This window comes from Arachis ipaensis, chromosome B08, assembly GCF_000816755.2.
Source record: "Arachis ipaensis cultivar K30076 chromosome B08, Araip1.1, whole genome shotgun sequence".
Lineage (NCBI taxonomy): Eukaryota > Viridiplantae > Streptophyta > Magnoliopsida > Fabales > Fabaceae > Arachis > Arachis ipaensis.
Genome location: NC_029792.2, coordinates 24,607,885 through 24,617,686, shown reverse-complemented (window position 1 = coordinate 24,617,686; position 9,802 = coordinate 24,607,885). Strand labels below are relative to the sequence as shown.

The window sequence follows — 9,802 nt, the reverse complement described above, 5'->3', positions numbered from 1 at the left end:
AAAAACCCCCCCCCCCCCAATTTTGAGAACTCTAACTTCAGAATCTAATCTTCATCTTCCATTCTTTGTTGTCATTTGAAGAGCTTGTTCTACCATCACATGTTACCGCATCTTCTTCTAGAATTTTATCCACCCATAGAAACAACCCACACCACCTCTTACCTGCAGTCTGCACCCAGGAAAGTGAATCAACCAAGTTTACATCCAGAATTATAGCAAACAACAGCATCAAACACTTACATTGTAGTTTGGGCAACTCACGAACGGTCTCCCTGGATTAGAATCCGTCGTTGACCATTGCAACACTGGTCTCGACCCACACCCACACCATTCTGGCAGACGCGCATCTCTGTTTCTATTCATTCTCCTCATGATGCTTCCAAATGATCATGGGTTGTTGGAGCTCTCAGTTGTGTTGCTCGCGCTAGCTATAACGTGTGGTTTTCGAAGATGGAGAAGACACTGTAGAGGAAAGTCACCTCTGGTGTGATGGAGAAGAGAGGAGAAGAGAGTGTGCGATGGAGAAAAGAGGAGAAGAGAGTCAATTGGGGGTTAGGGTTTTTAACCTTAATTTAGGGACCATATTGAGTCAAAACAGTTTACATCGCCACGTCAGCTAGCTGTTGTGCTGACAGTGTGTCACCAACGAGTCCAAGTCAGCTTTCCGGTTGCGCCAGCTGGACAAAATTGGCCAGAAGGACGAGTCTGAGTTCCGGAGTGCAACTTCAGGGATGAATATGAGTAATTTTTAACTTCAGGGATCACTATGAGGCTCGACGGTAACTTCAGGGACCACTTTGAAACTTATCTCAATCTATTACTATTGCCCCCTGTTTCCTCTTCTTGTTCCATATCTCATATTTTTTGATTCTTCCCTGCAGCTGCTTTGGTTTTACCCGCTATATGAAGAATTTCATTCTGTTATCTCAATCTCTTTGTTCAATTCAGCAATTAATTCGAATTGTATTGGAATTTGGAACTATGGTTTCACTTAATCTGTAACCCTAACTTGCTCTTTTTCAGAGCTTGAAATGAAGAGGATTTTGCTCGACATTTTCAAAGAAAAGCTTGGAAGCTGGTACAATTCCAAGTTTCTACAAGAAGGCATGTGAAATCGTTACTTTTTCATACTTTATTCTAGTATAAAATTTATGTGTCTATATCATAGTAGTCTTCTCCCTCTTCACAATAAAATTTGAATTAGTTCCCAGTGCATCATATCCCTACCAAATCGAACCCAATTTGCCCCATAATTGTGCCAGACAGGTACAATTTTGTTAGAGTATCTGTCTTTGCTGCATATAGGATTAATTTTACACAAGTCCTCTAATGTGTAATAGGATGGTTAAGTTTATCAGTGAAAGCAATTTTTTTCCTCCGCCAACTTTTTGTTTTCTTTTGCTAATCATACCTTCTACTTCAATCTGTTTTCTGTCTGTCACGGTAACTTGCATCTAGTTTAATCCTGTTGATGATAATTACTTCATTAGCGGATCCTTGGATGCTAAGGTTTGCATATGGAGCATTCCTGATAGGCATGTTGTTGATTGGACTGATATGCATGAGATGGTTGCTGCTGCTTGTTATACACCCGATGGTCAGGTTGGTCTAAAGATTAATATGCATCCATTCCTAACATTTGGAAATTCAACTTTTTTAGTTGCATCTCAATCAAATTTGCTGGTTCTTGCAGAGTGCACTGGTTTGTTCTTACAAGGGCAGTTGCCACTTATATAACACATCAGGTACCATCGCTGAGATTTTATTTTCTAATAATTTTTATAACACATCAGCTACCACTTATATAACACATCAGGTACCACTTACAGGGCAATTGGCAAAGTACAGGTTTCTGAAGGTATCATTTTCTGGCTAACCTATTCATTGGTTATATCTGCTTAAACTTATGATACTTTTCTCAGTTGGTGACATTCTCCTTATTTACTGAACACTGAATGCTGATGATTTGGACGCAATGTAGGTTTGCTTAAGAGAAAATCGTGTAATAGATGATGCTACTGGCTTGGGTTTCCATGCTAAAAGCTGCCCAAAAGCTGAGAAGATTGTTTCTGATTTTGTGATGAGCACATCCACAATGCTCCTTCACTTGCAGCTACATTAATAAGAATGCATTTTCATGATTGTTTTATCAGGGTAATTATTTAGTTATTACTTAAGTAATTACTAATTAGCTTGTTGTGTTTCAAAATAACCTGAGTTTTAATTTTCAGGGGTGTGATGGATCAGTGCTTTTGAACAACACAAACAAGCAAGCTGAGAAGAATGCTCCACCAAACTTGACAGTGAGAGGGTTTGACTTCATTGAGGGAATAAAGAGCCTTGTGGAAGTTGCATGCCCTGGTGTTGTTTCTTGTGCTAATATCTTAACTTTGGCTGCCAAAGACTCTATTGTTGCCACTGTGAGTACATCAACATAATAATCATTCATCAACACTAATATTATATAATTAACATGGGATTTTCATTAGGGTGGACTCTTCTGGCAAGTTCCAACAGGTAGAAGGGATGGTTTAGTTTCTAATTTGTCAGAATCCACAAGAAACATTCCTGCTCCATTTGATAACTTCACCACCCTGCAAACTAAGTTTAATAATGCTGGACTTGATCTCAATGACTTAGTCATCCTATCTGGTATTTACATTAATAGGTAGCTTATTAATAAGTAGCTTAGTCATCCTATCTTAGGTCAATTAAGGTCAATTACATGTTTTCGGAACTCAGTTGTGAACAAAAATAAATTCCTTATGCAGGCAAAATGCCATTCAGTTAGAGGAGAAGGAGAAAAGGGAGAAAGAAATGAGATCGAAGATTATTGAGGAAGCTGAGGAATATAAGGTGGCTTTCTATGAGAAAAGGAAGCTTAATGTTGAGACTAACAAGGTTCAAAACAGAGAAAAGGAGAAGGTAAAACATCATCATCATCATTGTTCACTTCCTTCCTGTCTTTTAATTCTATAATAAATTTCGCTTATGGAACAGCTATACTTAGCTAATCAAGAGAAGTTCCACAAAGAGGCCGACAAAAATTACTGCACCTGATGCCGCCTCATATGATGCCGCCTTCACCTGCACCTGCCAAAGGCCCCAAAGATGGCAAGGATGCAAAAAAAAAACAGCATCTAAAAATGGGAAGCCTGCACCAGAAGGTGCACCTGCATCGCAACCGAAGGATGCTGCCACCAATAATGGCACTGCAGAGGTACCCCAAAAAGAAGCTCCTTCCACTCCGGAGCAATCTGCTACATAATTCTGCACATCACTTAGGCTTTCTCAGAACCTCATTTCTACTGTTTCCCTTCTCAGTGAAGTCTTTGCGGATATCTTTTGTTCTTCTCTTTAGTTTCTATGGCTCATTGGTTCGCTATTTTTATATTTTTTATTTTTACAACATTATGATTTTGTATCTATCAAAATCCATTATTTTTTACTTGCTTTGACCTTTGACCATGGAAATTCAGTGTTCATCGGTTTTGATACAACGAGAATTTGTCAATTAAGTAGCTTATTAATAAGTAGCTTAAACTTTGAATCTATATGATATCTAATGATTGCTACCTAATCGTTATGGCCATTCAGGTTTCACTTACACAGGCAAGAATAGATGAGTGAACTCGATGAGGGCTCTGATGGTTTCTTTCAGCCACATGTATGGATTCTTATTGTTATTGGGTTTCCTATTTAGTGTGCTCTTCATGTGTTTAATTGAGTTGTCTCATTTTCTATTAAAAAATGCAGCTATATTGATATGCTTGAAAAGGAAGAAGCTTAAATCTATTGCTAATAAGGATCTCAACAAATCGTCTGCTGATGAGGTATTGCTAGTATTTTTAAACATTTTTTCAATGTGATGCTTACAGTTTAAACATTTTTAAGTAAGCTCTTATATTGGACTAAAGTCCTTATACTATGCTAATATTTTTCAACCAAATCCTTCTCGTGTAAAAATTTCGTAATCAAGATCTTATGCTGTACAAAAATTTTTAGGAAAATGGTAATTTATCATCCATGACCATTACATGAGCTTGATTACAAAATTTTAAACTCAAGGATCTTGTTAAGATATGCTTCTATGATATAGGCACTTGATTAGATATATGTAACGCGTATAGAATATACTAATTTGATTACAAGTTTTAACTATAAAGACCTAATTAAAAAATGAGTGACAGTGAAACTATAAAGACTTTCACTAATATAGCCTTAGCCTTTTTTTACATTCTTGTATAACAAAATACAATATTCTAGTATAATATCCAACCTAAGATATTTTGTCTTTTCGAGGGATCATCTTGTCTCTACTTTATTATCCTCAAACAAGGCTGACAAGAAGACATGCCAAAAGAAAGGTAAATGCATGTAATTGAAATCTAGTGGAGTAATTGAAATTTCAGTTTCTTTTTTTTTTCTTTTTTTTTCCATTAGAAAGTCTTGAGGTGTCCCATTTCCTTCAACTTTTATACCTTGATATTCTTTTTTGCCATAACCTGGTCCTGGAAGATCCTTAAAAAGCGACATTCGTTAAGGATCTGTGCCAGTTCCAACAATTAATATAAACTGCCTTTATATTACTAACATTGCTGAATACCAACAACAAAAATTTCTTCCTGGCTCCATACCATTAGTTAATGATATTAGTCATCATAGTTTGAATCATAAACTTATTTCAGTGTTAACAAAAAACAAAGTTTCCTTATTCATCTCCTTTCAATTGCTGTTATATTCTTTTTTACTTCAGGAATCGAAAACAGTTGACCTTGTCGAACCATTGCCTGGTGGCCAGCGGACAAAACGTACGTATTTCAGTCTTCTTACCAACTGTGGCCTTTATTTCTGTTTTTTTTAGAATCTGAATAGATACTATGTAATTATGTTAATTTGAATTAGAATTTGGAAAAACATAAAATTCATGCAATCTCTATCCTCTCTTCTATCTCAGCAGTTATGATGGTATATGATGATGTAGTATGTCCATGCTTGTGAACTATCAATTTAGGATAATGCTAATACTTAGAGCAAAAAATGCTATTAATTGTCGAAGGCTTTGGCATGAAATTCCTATGGATAGTGAAAAAATACAGTTTATTGTTGATGGAAAAAGAAGACACTGTACAAAAGGAGGGTGTAATTGTTGTGTGCAATCTCATTCCTTTTGTTACTAGGTCTTAGCTTCTTCACTAAACTCTCTTATTTTCCATACATATAATTGATGCTCTTATAAAATTCTTTTCTTCAGGTTTTATGAGGGGGTTGTTGAATCTTATGATCCTGTCAAAAAAAGGTGTGTATAAAGCTTCAGTGCCTTTTTCAGTTATTTTTCGACATGTTTGATTTCATCAATTTAATACATGCATAGTTACATTGTGCTACCAGGTACAAGGACTTGCTCTTCAGAGACTCGCCGAGGCATCGGATACGTAAGTATAATCCGGTCTGTTGAATCTGTAGTAGAGACTCGTCGTGTTAGATACTTCATAGATACTTTTACATATTTCTAGCTATACTTTATTATTTTTCATACTAGTTTTTAAACTTATTTAGAGCATCACATGATTACATTTCTCTTTTAGTTATAAGTTGTGTTTTATGTTAATTATTTTAGCAAATTTGTATAGATATATGTTAATTATTATAGTAGTGGCATAATGAGTGTATGTTTATTAATTTGTTATAATATGAAATTAATGAATTTAGATTTCAATTTGTGGTTCTATATGACCCTGCTGTTATCATTTGCATCCTTGGTTACAATAAAATCGACGACAATTCTGTCGCTTTTTAAATTTAACATAGACAAAAATCAACGGCAATGTTGTCGATTTTAATGTAAAATAGACAAAAGGAAATGAAAAATATGTCGGTAATTTAATAATTAAATCGACAGCTAATTTGTCAATTTTAATAAATAAAAATATCGACACAAATGTCGTCGATTTTAGATAATATTATCGACGACAAAGGTGTCGCTTTTATTAAATATGTAAAAATCTTAAACCTATATTACCGACACTGTAGCCGTCGATTTTATTAAAAGTTTATCGACACCCCAAAAAGCCGTCAATTTTATTAGTTTTTTGAAAAATCGACACGCTTTAAAGCGACGACTAACATCGTCAATTTTATCGTCGATTTTTAATATTATCGACGGCAAAGCCATCGATTTGGCCGTCGATTTTAACGGTATTTCTTGTAGTGATTTTTCATTTATTTTTTATAACCTTTATAACAATAACTTCTATTCTTCTTAAAGTCTTGGTCATTTTTATAATTATTTATTTTTCTCATTTGTTTTTTATTTATGCGATCTTCCATCTTTTTTTTCTCTTATGGGGTTGGTATTATGTTGCTTGATCAGTGTGCATTCTGAATATTTTAAATGTATTAAGTTTAGCGGATTTGAATATTACATAAAATTAGGATTCGAATTCTAGATGTCACACAAGTTTTGGCACCTTATCAGCTTATCACTCTGGCTGAATTCTAATAATTTCAAATTTGTTGCAGAAACCCGAAGCATAATTATTAGGTAGTAGGGGTGAGTACGGGTCGGATTGGTTCGGGTTCAAGGTGAAATTAGAATCGAACCAATTAAAATGTAATTAATTCAGTTTAGTTTGAATTTGTATTTTTTTGTGTATGTACCTAAATCAAATCAAACCGATTAAGAACAGATTGGTTTAGTTCAGGTAATTGGGTACCCGATGAAACAGAAATTCATAAAAAAAAAATGAAATTTTATCTTAAAAATTCAACAAGTACAATAAACATGTAACATCAATTGAAATAATCCAAACATATTAAACACCAAATACTTTATAAAAATATTCAATATTAATTTTTAAGATATTTATTATTAACAAAACTCTATATATTATTATTTCATAAAATAAGAGAAGTCATGTATTTTATCTGATCTTGACATTCATTAATTAGTACAAGTATTATAATAAGTTACTAACCAATTAATACAATTGGAAGAGCTTACTGCAGAGTATTTGTTAATCACTGAATCGATTATTCAATTACAACAACACAGGCAATCTTGATCTAACATTGAACCCAAATTATTTACAGACATTGCAAGCATTATGTCCCCAAAATGAAAGTGGTGATAGCCTAACCGATTTGGATGTTTCAACTCCAAATACATTGGACAGCAGATATTACTCCAATCTTAGGTCTCAAAGAGGATTGTTTTAGAGTTATCAAGAGCTTTATTCAACAAGAACTAACAATTTTTAATTTCAAAAATTGAACAGAAAATAAAATAATTAACACTTTAACGTATAACATAAACAAAAAATTATAGACTAACACTAACTTGACCGAGTGACTGGAGAAGACGATGCTAGAACCTGGAGGAAGCTGGCTGCTGGAGAGGGGACTGCGGACGATGATGTTGACGGAGATGCCGACGGAGACGCTGACGACGGAGAGGAAGTTGGTTGCTGCATCGCTGCTGCTACCAGGAAGACGATGGAGAAGACGATGCGCCTGACGGTCCCACGGACGAGGAAGAGAAGATGATGTGCCTGACGCCTGATAGAGAAGACGATGGAGAAGCTGGTTGTGCAAGTAATGGTGAGGTGGTAACTGGTGAGGTTTGAGAAAGCTCTACCTCTACTATGGTTTCTAGGTTTGTTTACTCCATGGGGTAAGAGACTGAGAATGTGAGAAGGTGCCGCTAGTGTTACTGTGTTAGAATAAAATATATATATATTTTATTTAATTAATATATGAACGGATCTACGGGTCGGTTCGGATTCTGCTCTTCCAAAACAGTTACCTGAACCAATCACTAGGAATAGCGCTATCGGTTTGGTTCGGGTTGGACCTGATTATCCGTTGGTTCCAGAACCAATTTAATTGGTTCGGTTCAGGTTCAGACGGGTAATCGAGTACCCGCTACCCATGCTCACCCCCACTAGGTAGAGGTATGTAAATATACATCTAATATACTAATTTTATATCATTTTCTTATTGAGTAGATAACTAAAGTAGCATTTGTTTTGAGGTATTGGAACGGAGACTTGGAGACTGGGGCTCAGTATCATATTTGTTGGTCGAGAAACTATTACTAAAATTTCAGTCTTTGTCTCCAAAATTTCAATATTTTAGTACCTTCAAAAAGTGGGGACACAGGGACTGAAATTTTTTGGGATAGAGATTGAAACTTTAATAACATTTTATACCTAAAATATTCTCATTTCAATTAATTAATTCCAACTTTACTCTTTGTGCAAATTAAATTAGAACTTCATTTTTATGTTAATCTTTGTCTCCTACTTTATACCAAACATAATATTGATACTTATTTCAGTATCTGTCTCTCAATCTCAATCTCTCAATCTCCGTTTCTCTTCCAAATGCTACATAAAAGATCAAATTTGAGCCTTGTTAATATGAAAATTTATAGGCACCGACAGAACTTTTACCTCTACAGTAGCTTACTTGGCTTGAACAAAATTTGTTGAGTTCAACAGCGTAGGAAACTTGATATAGACTGAAAACAAATATCTATGATATTGTTTAGTTTTCCTTAAATGAGAAATTAAACTTTTTTTTTGTGGATCGATTTTTTATTTAAAAATAATAAAATCACATAACACTAGTTAATATTAGTGGGTCTCCAAAATTCAAATGAGACCCACAATTCAAATAAAAAAAAAAGAAAAGTAGCTAAAAATCATGGCAAAGTAAAAAAAGAAAAAGAGAGAGAAAAAGTGTCTTCCATCACACACACAAAAAAGAAAAAGAAAACCAGAGTGAGAGAGAAAGGAGAAGAACATCGACTAAGAGAAGAAGAAAAAGGGCAATATGGCAGTTCCAATGTGTTCTTATTGTATTGGTAAATTTATTTTCTTTCTTATGAAATTTTAGTATGTTATTTTTGGTATAAAGATAAATATTACTAGTTATATTGTCTTTTCTTTGATCTGATTTGAGATACTCATTTTGTGGAGGGTTTATATTAATTCTATCAATTTTGATAATGTATTTTGTTGATTGTTGAGATGTCCTAACACTATTAAAAAAATTATTTGTATACTTATTCTTTTGATAAGAGAAGATTTTACTTGATTAGATTTCATAAATTTTTTCTCTTCTAAAAAAATTTTCACAATAAAAATTTTAGTATTTAATTATTTAATTTTTGTCATTATATTTATTACTTAGAATATCTTTCGAGATACCTATTTAATTATATAAGTTATAAAAAATTATTTTAGTATTTTTGCTATCAGCCAGATTCTTGTCTAAACTTCAATTTTTTCCAACAGTTAATATTAGTTTGCTCATCGAGAATATTAGCTCATTCAATGGTTTTAGTTTTCGTTGCATTATAATATCAGTTTGGTTATTGGTACGCGGAATCGTGATTACACTTTAAGTATGTAAAATTCATCGCTCTTTCTTTCCTTGGTAATGGCGCCAAAAATATGATGCCAAGACCACGGTTCACAACTCTGTGTAACTGACCAGCAAGTGCACTGGGTCGTCCAAGTAATACCTTACGTGAGTAAGGGTCGAATCCCACGGAGATTGTCGGTATGAAGCAAGCTATGGTCACCTTGCAAATCTCAGTTAGGCAGATATAAATTGATAATGGTGTTTTCGAATAATAATTAATAGAATAGGGATAGAAATACTTATGTAATTCATTGGTGAGAATTTCAGATAAGCGAATGGAGATACTTTCGTTCCTCTGAACCTCTGCTTTCCTGCTATCTTCATCCAATCAGTCTTACTCCTTTCCATGGCTGGCTTTATGCAAGGGCATCAC

The 9,802-nt window shown here is 34.2% G+C and overlaps 1 pseudogene; it reads left to right on the top strand.

Annotated features, from left to right (window-relative positions):
• LOC107611911 lies at positions 852 to 3,512 on the top strand (annotated as a pseudogene).